This window comes from Lampris incognitus, chromosome 6 (genome assembly GCF_029633865.1).
Source record: "Lampris incognitus isolate fLamInc1 chromosome 6, fLamInc1.hap2, whole genome shotgun sequence".
Lineage (NCBI taxonomy): Eukaryota > Metazoa > Chordata > Actinopteri > Lampriformes > Lampridae > Lampris > Lampris incognitus.
In genome coordinates this window covers 18,200,439-18,214,821 of record NC_079216.1, presented here as the reverse complement: position 1 = coordinate 18,214,821, position 14,383 = coordinate 18,200,439, and positions in this window count along the sequence as shown.

The window sequence follows — 14,383 nt, the reverse complement described above, 5'->3', positions numbered from 1 at the left end:
GATAGACAGGTTACATAAAAGTTAGATGCAAGTCATTGAGCATTTACTGTGTCACTTTAGAAATGTCAGTCTCGCTGACCACATGCCTTATCAAACATATGTATGGTCTAGTGAACAAATAAAGACCTGGGGCAGATTTCACAACAAATCTAGCTGGCCAACCAGCCCAGTACTTAATACTGCGCCAAAGAACAGAACATAGAAAATAAGAGAGAATAAAAGCTGTTAGATTTTCACTTTCGGAAGTGAAAATTGGCTGAGGCTGGTGGGGACTTGTGGACTTTGAACTAAGATTGGATGAGAGTGGTGGAGGTTGACTGAGGCTGAAAGAGACTGGTTTAAGCTTTGGTTCAGCAGCTTTCTGCAGCTGAAGAAAAACAGACTGAAACTACTGAAACTACACATGCGCACACACACACGCGCACACACACAAACTCACAAACTCACAAAAAAGCACGCGCATGTACCCACCCACGCACGCACCCCCCCCAACACACACACTGCCCATCACGTTTAATAGTCTTCTTGTGAGGTGTGTGTGTGTGTGTGTGTCTGCAGTGGGGGGGCATGGAGACTGGTTACCCTGGCAACAAGGTTATGATGATGGAGGGAGTTAGGGAGTTACCTTCTCTCTTCCTGTTTTCTCTCCCTTTCTGATACCTCCTTTAACATCCCCCTCAAACAACATCCCTCTTCTCTGTCTCTCTCACTAACACACACACACACACACACACACACACACACACACACACACACACACACACACACTGTGGTTATGAGCCGAGTGTGTTTCTCTTTCCGTTAGTAAACCTGTCATTTGGACTCACGGCAGACTGATGGGACAACAGTAGGTTAACCTCTTGATTTGTTGTAATTTCATATATTTGCATGAATGTGTTTTGTGTGTTACAGTAATGCATTACTTTTAGCAGTAACGAAGTAATATAACAGGTGTTTAATAGTATTTCGGTAATATCATTACAGTTATTGTGTCAAGTAATGCGTTACCACCCGAAAAACACCAGGCACGGATGCGCTGCGTCATGTAGGCATGTTTTGGCTGGACTGGCCACCGGGGCCAGCCCTACAAAGGCTAACGTCCCTGACTCAGTAATCATAGTTAGAGTGACCGACTGATCAGTTTGACACGATTGGGCCGCTGGATCAGGTGACCAACAACGTCACTGAAGTTACACGATTGGTCAGCCGACCAACGACGTCTCTGGTAATCACAGAAGTTGGAGTTTCCCCGTTGGCCTTGAATCAGCGCAGCGGTTTGCAGGCTAACTAAACCCAGCCACTGAGGGCGCACAAGCCAGTGCATTCTTAGTGCCGGTCCCAAGTCCGGATAAATGGGGAGGGTTGCGTCAGGAGGGGCATCAGGAGTAAAAACTTTGCCACATCAAATATGCGGATCAAAAATCAGATTTCCATACCGGATTGGTCGAGGCCCGGGTTACCAATGACCGCCATGGTACTGTTGACCAGCAGGGTACCGGTGGAAACTATGCTACTGTTGGGCTAAGGAGAAAGAGAGGGGGAAGGCATGTCCAGAGACAGTGGGAGAAGAAGAAGGGTAGGAGTGTGCAGCTGAGAGTCAGAACTTTGAAAGTTGGCACTATGACTGGTAAAGGGAGAGAGAGCTAGCTGATATGATGGAGAGAAGGAAGGTAAGTATACTGTAATGTGCATGGATAAGTAGACACGTTGGTCCTTGACTAACGGGTCGGACCCTTTAGTTGACTGGTTAACGTTGTCGCTTGCGGAGTGGTAGATATGGGTTCGCGGCCCAGCTGTGGCGGTTCCCGGAATGCCCCCTGAATTCGCTACAATACTTTGTGTGCAAGAGACCAGCTGGAAGGGGAGTAAGGCCAGGAGCATTGTGGGTGGGTTCAAATTCTTCTACCATGGTGCGGATAGGAGGAGAAATGGGGTAGGGGTAATTCTAAAGGAAGAGTATGTTAAGAGTGTGTTGAAGGTGAAGAAAGTGTAGGACAGAGTGATGAGTATGAAGCTGGAAATCGAAGGTGTGATGACGAATGTTATCAGCGCATATGCCAAGCAGGTTGGATGTGAGATGGAAGAGAAAGAAGACTTCTGGAGTGAGTTGGGTGAGGTGGTGGAGAGTGTACCAAAGGAGGAAAGAGTGGTGGTTGAAGTGGACTTCAGTGGGCATGTTGGTGAAGGGAACAGAGGTGATGGGTAGATATGGTGTCAAGGAGAGGGATGTGGAAGGACAGATGGTGTATTTTGTGAAAAAGATGGAAATGGGTGTGGTGAATACATATTTCAAGAAGAGGCAGGAACACATGGTGATGTATAAGAGTGGAGGAATGTGCACACAGGTGGACTATATCTTATGCAGAAGGCACAATCTGAAAGGGATAGGAGACTGCAAGGTGGTGGCAGGGGAGAACGTAACCAGGCAGCATAGGATGGTGGTCTGTACGATGACTCTGGAGACCAAGAAGAGGAAGAGAGTGAAAGCAGAGCTGAAGATCAAATGTTGAAAATTGAAGAAGGTAAACTTGTGTTGAGTTCAGGGAGGAGCTAAGACAGGCACTGAGTGGTAGTGAAGAGTTGCCAGATGGCTGGGCAAATGAGGGAGACAGCGAGGAAGGTACTTGGTGTATCATCTGGACAGAGGAAGGAAGACAAGGAGACTTGGTGGTGGAATGAGGAAGTACAGGAGAGTATACAGAGGGAGAGGTTGGCAAAGAAGAAGTGGGATAGTCAGAAAAAATGAAGAAAGTAGACAGGGGTACAAGGAGACTCAGCGTAAAGTGAAGAGAGAGGTGGTGAAGGCAAAGGAAAAGGCGTATGGTGAGTTATATGGCAGGTTAGACACTAAGGAAGGAGAAAAGGACTTGTACCAATTGGCTAGACAGAGGGACTGAGCTGGAAATAGTGTGCAGCAGGTTAGGGTGATGAAGAATAGAGATGGAAATGTGCTGACAAGCAAGGAGAGTGTACGGAGGAGGTGGAAGGAGTACTTTGAGGGGCTGATGAATGAAGACAGTGAGAGCGAGAGAAGGTTGGATGAGGTAGAGATCATGAATCAGGAAGTGCGTTGGATTAGCAAGGAGGAAGGGAGGGCAGCTATGAAGAGGATGAAGAGTGGAAAGGCGGTTGGTCCGGATGACATACCTGTGGAGGCATGGAGATGTTTAGGAGAGATGGCAGTGGAGTTTTTAACTAGATTGTTTAACACAATCTTGGAAAGGGAGAAGATGCTTGAGGAGTGGAGAAGAAGCATACTGGTATTACTTTTCAAGAATAAGGGTCCTGTGCAGAACTGTAGTAACTACAGAGGTATAAATTTGATCAGCCACAGCATGAAGATATGGGAAAGAGTAGTAGAAGCTAGGTTGAGAGGAGAGGTGATGATTAGCGAGCAGCAGTATGACTTCATGTCATGAAAGAGCACCACAGATGCGATATTTGCTTTGAGAATGTTGATGGAGAAGTATAGAGAAGGCCAGAAGGAGTTACATTGTGTCTTTGTAGATTCAGAGAAAGCATATGACAGGGTGCTGAGAGAGGAGGTGTGGTATGAGGAAGTCGAGAGTGTCAGAGAAGTATTTAAGAGTGATGCCAGATATTTATGAGGGCAGTGTGACAGTGGTGAGGTGTGCAGTAGGAGTGATGGATGGGTTCAAGGTGGAGGTGGGATTACATGAAGGACCGGCTCTGAGCCCTTTCTTGTTTGCTATGGAATCAGGAATCAGGAACATTTATTTGTCATTTTATTTCATGCACTTCTGTGCATCATTTCCCCCAGCCCACAGCAGTGCAACACAAAGACAAAAACTGATATCCAAACTACAAGAACACAGATACTAAAACTACCCCCCCCCAAAAAAACTACAAAAACACATATATCCAACATATCCACAAAAAAAAAATCACTGTCCAAGAGAACGAACACCAGGATGACTGTTGGAACTGCCGGTCTGCATGGGCTATCAGTTAGCTTAGCCTGTCCCGCTTCCGCGTTCTGTCAGACCTCCCTCCGTGTTTCCTCCTCAGCCACAGCTCCAGGCAGGGCCGTGGTCCATGGGCCCACCGGACGCAACAGACCAGGCTCCCCCAGCTGATCCAGCACCAGCTCCCCCAGCCCGACACCTCCAACATGCCTCCCCACACCCCACACGACGACACCAAAAACACAGAAAACAAAAAAATAACCAAACAAAAATACTAGATGAGGCCACCGCCAGACCACCCTTGGTGTTATCGGAACTGCCAGTCTGCATAGGCTAGCAGTTTATTTAGCCTGACCCATGTCCACGTCCTGTCAGACCGCCCTCGATGCTTCCTCTCAGGCACAGCTCCAGGCAAGGCCCTGGACCCATGGACACAGCAGACCAAGCTCTCCCAACCGATCCAACACCAGCTCTCTCATCCATCACCGAAGACACAAACTTAGAAGCAGACATGGACAAAGACACTGCATGGATGGTAATGGGTGAGTCCGCCACAAACGTAGTTCACGTCGCCATCATCCCACACTCGTACTGGGTAAGGCCACTCCAAATGTGAATTCACGCCGCCATCTTCCTAAATCGGAAGTGGACAGGTGATGGTGATGGACAGGTTGATGGACGAGATCAGGCAGGAGTCTCCGTGGACGATGATGTTCGCGGAACACACTGTGATCTGTAGCCAGAGTAGGGAGCAGTTTGAGGAGAGCCTGGAGAGGTGGAGGTATGCACTGGAGAGAAGGGGAAAGAAAGTCAGTAGGAGTAAGATGAAATACATACAGTGCATCCGGAAAGTATTCACACCGCTTCACTTTCCCCACATTTTGTTATGTTACAGCCTTATTCCAAAATGGATCAAATTCCTTTTTCTTTTCATCAATCTACATACAATACCCCATAATGACAAAGCGAAAAAGGTTTTGTAGAAATTTTTGCAAATTTATTAAAAATAAAAAACTGAAATATTGCATGTACTTAAGTATTCACACCCTTTACTCAGTACTTGGTTGAGGCACCCTTGGCAGCGCTTACAGCCTCAAGTCTTCTTGGGTGTGAAGCTACAAGCTTGGCACACCTATATTTGGGGTATTTCTCCCATTCTTCTCTGCAGATCCTCTCGAGCTCTGTAAGGTTAGATGGAGAGCGTCGCTGCACAGCTATTTTCAGGTCTTTCCAGAGATGTTCAATGGGGTTCAAGTCTGGGCTCTGGCTGGGCCACTCAAGGACATTCACAGACTTGTCCTGAGGCCACTCCTTCGTTGTCTTGGCTGTGTGCTCAGGGTCGTTGTCGTGTTGAAAGGTAAACCTTCGCCCCAGTCTGAGGTCCTGAGCGCTCTGGAGCAGGTTTTCATCAAGGATCTCTCTGTACTTTGCTCCATTCATCTTTCCCTCGATCCTGACTAGTCTCCCAGTTCCTGCCGCTGAAAAACATCCCCACAGCATGATGCTGCCACCACCATGCTTCACTGTAGGGATGGTATTAGCAAGGTGATGAGAGGTGCCTGGTTTCCTCCAGACGTGATGTTTGGCATTCAGGCCAAAGAGTTCAATCTTGGTTTCATCAGACCAGAGAATCTTGTTTCTCATGGTCTGAGAGTCCTTTAGGTGCTTTCTGGCAAACTCCAAGCAGGCTGTCATGTGCCTTTTACGGAGCAGAGGCTTCCGTCTGGCCACTCTACCATAAAGGCCTGATTGGTGAAGTGCTGCAGAGATGGTTGTCCTTCTGGAAGGTTCTCCCATCTCCACAGAGGAACGCTGGAGCTCTGTCAGAGTGACCATCGAGTTCTTGGTCACCTCCCTGACCAAGGCCCTTCTCCCCCGATTGCTCAGTTTGGCTGGGCAGCCAGCTCTAGGAAGAGTCCTGGTGGATCCAAACTTCTTCCATTTAAGAATGATGGAGACCACTGTGCTCTTCGGGACCTTCAAAGCTGTAGACTTTTTTTGTACCCTTCCCCAGATAGGTGCCTCGATACAATCCTGTCTCGGAGGTCCACAGACAATCCCTTTGACTTCATGGCTTGGTTTCTGCTCTGACATGCACGGTCAACAGTGGGACCTTATATAGATAGGTGTGTGCCTTTCCAAATCATGTCGGATCAATTGAATTTACTAGACGTGGACTCCAATCAAGATGTAGAAACATCTCAAGGATGATCAGTGGAAACAGGATGAACCTGAGCTCAATTTTGAGTGTCATAGCATAGGGTGTGAATACATATGTACATGCAATATTTCAGTTTTTTATTTTTAATAAATTTGCAAAAATTTCTACAAAACCTTTTTCACTTTGTCATTATGGGGTATTGTGTGTAGATTGATGAGAAAAAATGGAATTTAATCCATTTTGGAATAAGGCTGTAACATAACAAAATGTGGGGAAAGTGAAGGGGTGTGAATACTTTCCGGATGCACTGTATGTGTGAACGAGGGGGAGGACAGTGGAATGGTGAGGATGCAAGAAGTAGAGGTGACAAAGATGGATGAGTTTAAATACTTGGTGTCAACTGTTCAAAGTAACGTGGAGTGCAGGAGAGAGGTGAAGAAGAGAGTGCAGGCAGGGTGGAGTGGGTGGAGAAGAGGGTCAGGAGTGATTTGTGACAGAAGGCTACCAGCAAGAGTTAAAGGGAAGGTTTACAAGATAGTAGTGAGACCAGCTATGTTGTATAATTTTGAGATAGTGGCACTGATGAAAAGACAGGACGCGGAGCTGGAGGTAGCAGAGTTGAAGATGCTTAAGATTTTTACTGGGAGTGATGAAGAAGGACAGCATTAGGAACAAGTATAGTAGAGGGACAGCTCAGGTTGGACGGTTTGGAGACAAAGTAAAAGAGGCAAGATTGAGGTGACTTGGACATTTGAGGAGGAGAGATGCTGGGTATATTGCGAGAAGGATGCTGAAGGTGGAGCTGCCAGGCAAGAGGAAAAGAGGAAGGCCAGAGAGGAGGTTTATGGATGTGATGAGGGAGGACATGCATATGGCTGGTGTGACAGAGGAAGATGCAGACGACAGGAAGAGATGGAATCGGATGATCCGCTGTGGTGACCCCTAATGGGAGCAGGCGAAAGTAAGAGTGCATTACCTAATATACATAAGAAGACACACACAGACAACATACACACACACACACACACACACACACTGTCATCTGTATTTGTGTGAATGTTTTAATTTATTTGAGTGACCAGTTATGTTCTGTAGTTTTGTTCTCGTTATGTCCTGTAGTTATGCTCTAGTTATGTCCTGTAGTTATGTTCCAGTTATGTCCTGTAGTTAAGTCCTGTAGTTATGTTCTAGTTATGGTCTGTAGTTATGTCCTGTAGTTATGTTCTAGTTTTCTGTGGTTATATCCTGTAGTTATGTTCTAGTTATGGTCTGTAGTTATGTCCTGTAGTTATGTTCTAGTTATGTTCTGTAGTTGTGTCCTGTAGTTATGTTCTAGTTATGTTCTGTAGTTGTGTCCTGTAGTTACGTTCTAGTTATGTTCTGTGGTTATGTCCTGTAGGTATGTTCTAGTTATGTTCAGTAGTTTTGCCCTGTAGTTATGTTCTAGTTAAGTCCTGTAGTTATGTTCTATTTATGTCCTATATTTATGTTCTAGTTATGTTCTGTGGTTATGTTCTGTAGTTATGTTCTGTGGTTATGTTCTGTAGTTATGTTCTAGTTATGTCCTGTGGTTATGTTCTAGTTATGTTCTGTGGTTATGTTCTAGTTATGGTCTGTAGTTATGTTCTAGTTATGGTCTGTAGTTATGTTCCAGTTATGTCCTGTAGTTATGTTCTAGTTATGTTCTAGTTATGTTTGGTGGTTATGTCCTGTAGTTATGTTCTAGTTATGTTCTGTAGTTATGTTCTAGTTATGTTCTAGTTATGTCCTGTAGTTATGTTCTAGTTATGGTCTGTAGTTTTGTTCTAGTTATGTCCTGTAGTTATGTTCTAGTTATGTCCTGTAGTTATGTTCTAGTTATGTCCTGTAGTTATGTTCTAGTTATGTCCTGTAGTTATGTTCTAGTTATGTTCTGTGGTTATGTTCTACTTATGTTCGGTGGTTATGTCCTGTAGTTATGTTCTAGTTATGGTCTGTAGTTTTGTTCTAGTTATGTCCTGTAGTTATGTTCAAGTTATGTCCTGTAGTTATGTTCTAGTTATGTCCTGTAGTTATGTTCTAGTTATGTTCTGTGGTTATGTTCTACTTATGTTCGGTGGTTATGTCCTGTAGTTATGTTCTAGTTATGTTTGGTGGTTATGTCCTGTAGTTATGTTCTAGTTATGTTCTGTAGTTATGTTCTAGTTATGTTCTAGTTATGTCCTGTAGTTATGTTCTGTGGTTATGTCCTGTAGTTATGTTCTACTTATGTCCTGTAGTGGTGTTCTAGGTGTGCTGTGACCTTTTGACAGTCGACCATGTTTATGTGTGTTATGTACAGCTCTCATTAATTCACCAGCCTTGTGTATCAGCCTGCTGTGCTCCTTCACACACACAGACACACACACACACCCCAGTCAGGGATTTGCAGTTCTACGAAGAGTGCCTGCTGTGTGTTGTTTCTGCGTAGTCACAACACGCTGTGCATCTTCAAACACACATTTCACGCCGTAGTCTACTGTACAACAACTGAGCGGCCACTTCTGCCTCCCACCACACAGACACTGAAACCCAGGACGCAGGATATCCACCAGGCAGCACTCATATCAACATTCACAGCTCGTTTGCATGCTATGTTACACAAGCCTGTGTATCCTGAACTGTTTTTATCCTTCAGCACATTTTAAAAAAAAATCTGCTCATAAGCACTGCGGTGTGTTGCTAATAAACTGCTTAGCTAGAGACTGGAAGCTGTGAGGCCTCCAGAGGGTGTTTGTGTGTGTTGAGACTTATAACCTCCTGCTGTGAAGAAAAACAACCCTGTCAGCTGCTTTATATAACGAGGATGTGGTTGAAAGCTATTTCTAGGTGAGTCCCTCAAGCTGCTTCCCATGATTCTCAGAGAGGCTTAAGGTACGAGCCACCATGAATGCAATATAATGCAACTCATTAACAGATATAAATCAACAACATTAAAAGTTTGGGGTGGGGGGGCAAAGGCTGTGAAACCAGTCTTAAATAGACAAGTTAAATCAAGTCAAGTTTACATGTGTAGCCCAAAATCACAAGGTAGTGCCGAAAGGCTTTATAATCAGTAGAATATACAACAATATGTGACAACACATGGTCCCCATGTAGGAGCTGTAGTCCATCCTATATCCTTGATATAAGATCGACTACAGATATAGGGTCCATCCTATATCAAGGATATAGGATGGACCCTAGACCTGAATGAGGAAAACCTCATTTAGGTCTAGGGTCCAAGGACAACAATTCCTGTTGAGGGTCTTGAGGCTTTAATAGCCTCCCAGAAGGCAAAGCATAATGGGAGCAGATAGTCCTGTTTGGTGACCAGTTGCTGACCTCTTGGTGAATCTCTAAATTGATCAACTAGCAACTCCACATCCTGGCTGGGTTAAAGTCTTTGTAACTGCCTGACCTGGCTCCAAGTGTGCTCTGGTCCAACAGCAAACTGGTTGCAACACTGGGATGAAGTTCACCTTTACTACCTCAACCAGCCGGCGTCAAGGGAACTGCTCTCTCTGCTGGCCGTTTCATGGGCCTGCAGCAAAACAGAGGACAAAAACATGAGCGCTGACGAAAAAGACAACCTCCCAAATGAAAAATATTCAAAATGGATATCTTTGAAATGTTCTTCTGATGAGAACGCTGTTCACCTTCTCACCTGGACCGAGTTTCACCAAACAACCCAGTTACTGATTTGGTTTGAAGAATAATAAAGTTCATCACTCCCTGCAGAGATCTGTGTGTGTGTGTGTGTGTGTGTGTGTGTGTGTGTGTGTGTGTGTGTGTGTGTGTGTGTGTGTGTGTGTGTGTGTGTGTGTGTGTGTGCGTGTATTCTTCATAATCCTATGTTTGTGAGTCCTCGCAAATATAGGACAGTGAGCACCTTTGAAACAGGGGACATTTTGCCGGTCCCCCAACTTCAAGGGTCTATTTTATGGTTAGGGTTTGCATGTAGGGCCAATGTTAGAATTAGTATTTATTAGGTGAAGGTTAAGATAAAGGATAAGATTAAAGAAGTGGTGCTGATGGTTAGGGAGAGGGAGACAGAGAGAGAGAGAGAGAGAGAGAGAGAGAGAGAGAGAGAGAGAGAGAGAGAGAGAGAGAGAGATAGAGAGAGGGAGGGAGAGAGAGCGAGAGAGAGAGAGAGAGAGAGAGAGCGAGAGAGAGAGAGGGAGGGAGAGAGAGAGAGAGATCACCCGATATTTGCGTTATTCTAGTTAACCTCCCGGGTGGGGGACAGCACTGCAGGTCATGCTAGGTTGCCTGAACTGATGTAGCAGTGTGTTGCTAGGTAAATTATGAACCCAAAATACATCTCAATAATATTCAACTGACCTTTGACCTCTCTGTTGACTGGCTGACATAAATCTGCAGCCCATCCCACTTCATCTCTATTAAATCCTTGGGCTCCCTGAAAACTTCTTGCAAATGATGTCATTTCCATATGAAGAACTTGTGGGGGGGTGGGGGATCAGCGGCAGCCATCAAATGTAACCCACTCCCTCCTCTGTCCTTTCCATGCTGGCTGGGTTGTTTCATAGATTAGCGTGTCAGTGAGAAATCAGCTCTGTGCCTCCCCCCGACATTGCTCATAAATGAGGTCTTTAATGGAAAATGGATTCTGCCGTGAAGGATTGTGTTTTCCTAAACTGCTCCCCTGTGTGGGTGGCAAATTGTGTGTGTGTGTGTGTGTGTGTGTGTGTGTGTGTGTGTGTGTGTGTGTGTGTGTGTGCGCGCGCGTGTGTGTGCGTTCGTGCGTGCGTGTAGTGTGTGTGTGTGTGTGACCTGCACTGCATGCAGAGCCAGTGTGATATTAGCTCCTTGTGAAGGCTGATCTATTGTAGCTGATGGAAAGCAAAACAATAAGAGCCAATGTGCTCTGAGAGTCCCTGCTGCTCGTTAGGAATCCAACCAATGACATCATCAGCTGGATGAAGACGATCTCCTCACTTATGGAAACAGCTCTGAACTGTTAGGTAACCTTTTTGTCTTCAGCTTGAGAACGTCGCATTTAACAGTGATGTATAATTATGTATATCAGATTCATGGTTAGGGTCAGAGTTTGGGCTATTCCGGGATGATACGACACGATTTCCGCCTGATTTTGCCAACAAATTTCCAGCGTCGGGCCTGATTATGAACCCCTGGAATGACGACCAGGCGTCTTTGCCCTGTGTAGAGTGACATATTAGAAGAACAGCGACATGGCGTCCGGGACATCCCACAACACCCCGATGAAAAGTCGAGCATGTCAGAGTTTTTTGTATTTTCCTACCTAGTCTAGTTTGGTCCTGGGTACGACATTAAACTGCAACCGTCGGGTCATCGGCGACTAAACTGGCACCCCCCACTTCAACCCTTGGGTTGTTGTGAGGGCAGATGAGTTTCTCTGTGAACCAACGGCCATCCATACCTGGAGAGGAGATAGGGACCACCAGGTACTCCCCCTACTGAAACACAATGACGGCTCAACCGAGACTTGTTGAGGCATCAGCTGTGCTCCTACGACCTCCATAGGTTACGGAACTGATGATGATGATAATGACCTAGTCTGATATCTCCAACAACGTGGTCTTTGACATTGACCAATAGGATGACGGAATGCTCCCTGGTGCACATATGTGAACATGGCAAAGAGAAAGCGATGCTGCTGTTGCTGCTGTCAGGTGGAACGCCGGAACAGAGGAAAGGTTCATTGAGTGGTGGCAACAATACCCCTGCAGGCCTTTTAGACGTTTTCTCAAGGGTGGACCATGACAAGAAACATTGGAGGCACTTCAGTAACCCGGTGAGTAGCTGGTTAAGCTATGCTAGGTTATCATTCCCCACTTCTACTGGATCACCACCTTGTTGTGGTGGAGAAGCTTGCACGTACCAATGATCCCAAGAGCTATGCCGCCTGGAGCTTGGGTCACCCAAGGCAGATAGGTCAAGGGGGAGGTTCCAGATGAAGCACGATCCAACAAAGACCTCAATGGCAGAACAGGTGGAAGATGTCTCCATTCGTCTTGGTTCTCCATGCCATTGGACTCTGGCCACGCCCTGCCAAGGACCGTGCGGTGGCTGCAGGTCAATCAGCCTGTCAACGTAAAAAGCTGTCATGTGCAGGTGTCCTCCCGCAAGGATACCCACAAGGACCTAGAAGGAGGACAGTCATACTCGACCCCGAGTGACCGCTGATGATGACAATGATGATGATGATGACCATCATCATTCCCTAGTAGTTCTAGCCACAATAGTGTCCACAATCGTTTTTTCTTTCTTTTCCATTTCGGAACACAAGACCATCAGTCAGCATCACACAATGTTTTTGTAGCCATGAATGACAATTTCTTGACCCTCCTCCCTGGTGACCTATGAACTCGTGCAAGTGTGTGAAAGGTGGCATACGTGGATTGGTCGCGGTCATACTTGTAAGCCACTTTATTTTTTTTAAGCCACTTTATTTTGTCATTGTATTCTTACAACAAATTGTATTCTCACAATGAATGTGTTCTCTGCATGTAACCCATCCTATTGTGTAGGAGCAGTGGGCAGCTGCAGCACCCAGGGACCAACTCCAGTTCTTCTTTCCATTGCCTTGCTTAGGGGCACAGGCAGGAGTATTAACCCTAACGTGCATGGCTTTTTGATGGTGAGAGGAAACCCATGCAGACATGGGGAGAACATGCAAACTCTCAGGACCTGGATGGTCTAGGGTTCAAACCAAGGACTTTCTTGCTGTAAGGCAATAGCACTAACCACTGGGCCACCGTGCCAGAGTAATGTTGTGTTGGCGAGAATTTATGGCACTATGATTTGACTAATCTGACATGGTGACACTATTGTGAAAGAGAAATATATCGTGTTGTCTGATCCCAGTTTTAGCCCATCGCTAACATATGAAATGCTGATCTGAGATCATCTCTCACTTCCACAAATCATGAAGTGCATCAGAAAGGTCTGTAAAAACTAGCTCAGTGTTCCACCCTTTGGTCCTTCACCACTACCCTCAGCCTATAGTTAACTACTATATATGCAGTTACCCAGGCTGAAACTGTGTCCTTAGTGTTTTTTGAGATTTGCTGTGGATGTGCCATTGACCTTAGTCTCTGATGGAGCTCTCTGGGAGAAGATGAAAACAGGTGCTTCTGTGGGGATCCTGGAGCTACCTGATCACAGGAACCAAACCTAAGACCAGATCAGAGGCCAGATAAGAAAGCTTAGCATATAAGCAAACAACAGGTTAAAGCCTTACCCTGCAGCCATTAGCCTGCTAGCAAGCCAACCTAATCCTCTCTGCTTGAAGCCCTGCAGTGATGCCTTATCCAATGTGACGCAGAATGAGAAGAGCAGTAAAGCCGGGATTACTTCTTGATCTGCGACTACAATGAAATGTTTACAGGAAGTTGGAAACTTTCTAGGACGCAACGTAAACTTCTCACTGCACATTATCACCTCGTCCACCCAAACACACACACACACACACACACACACACACACACACACACACAGTATCAGTGTTGTGATAACTGCTTAATCGATTAAAGAGGGAGAGCTAAATAGTGTGGTTAATGACGTTGGTAATTTAGATGTGTTCATGACCATGTTTTTCTCCTTAGTCTGTTATCTGTCTGCCTGTCTGTCTATCTGCCTGTCTGTTTGCCTCTCTGTCTGTCTGTCTGTCTGTCTGTGTACCTGTCTGACTGTCTGCCTCTGTCTGTCTATCTGCCTGTCTGTCTGTCTGTCTGTCTAGTTCTGTGGGGCTGATTGAGTGCCAAGTTAAATGACTTGGAAGTAAAGCATGCAGGCCAGTAGTTTTAATCCTGTCAGCCAGACAGCAGGTCACCGCTTCATTAGTTACTGACTGAATCCTAAACAACAAGAAGAGAACAGGGAGAGACCAGCACTGAGATGTGCCCTCAAATACACAGGCATGTGCACACATTTACATACCCATGCACATATACAACATAATACACAGGCACACACCTGAATCTTGTACACAACACACACACACACACACACATTTAAACACTGTACACAGAGAATGTATATCATGAAAAGTTTACACCTGCTTCTGGTGTGGGACGATGGCGGCATGACTTCACGTTTGCAGCAGCCTCACCCAATACCGTCCATGCAGTGTCTTTGTCCACTTCTGCATCTAAGTTGTGTCTTCGTTTGATGGCTGGAAGAGCTGGCGCTGGATCGGCTGGGAGAGCTTGGTCTGCTGCGTCCTGTGAGCCCAGGGACCACGGCCCTGCCTGGAGCAGCAACCGAGGAGGTAACACCGAGGGCGGTCTGACAG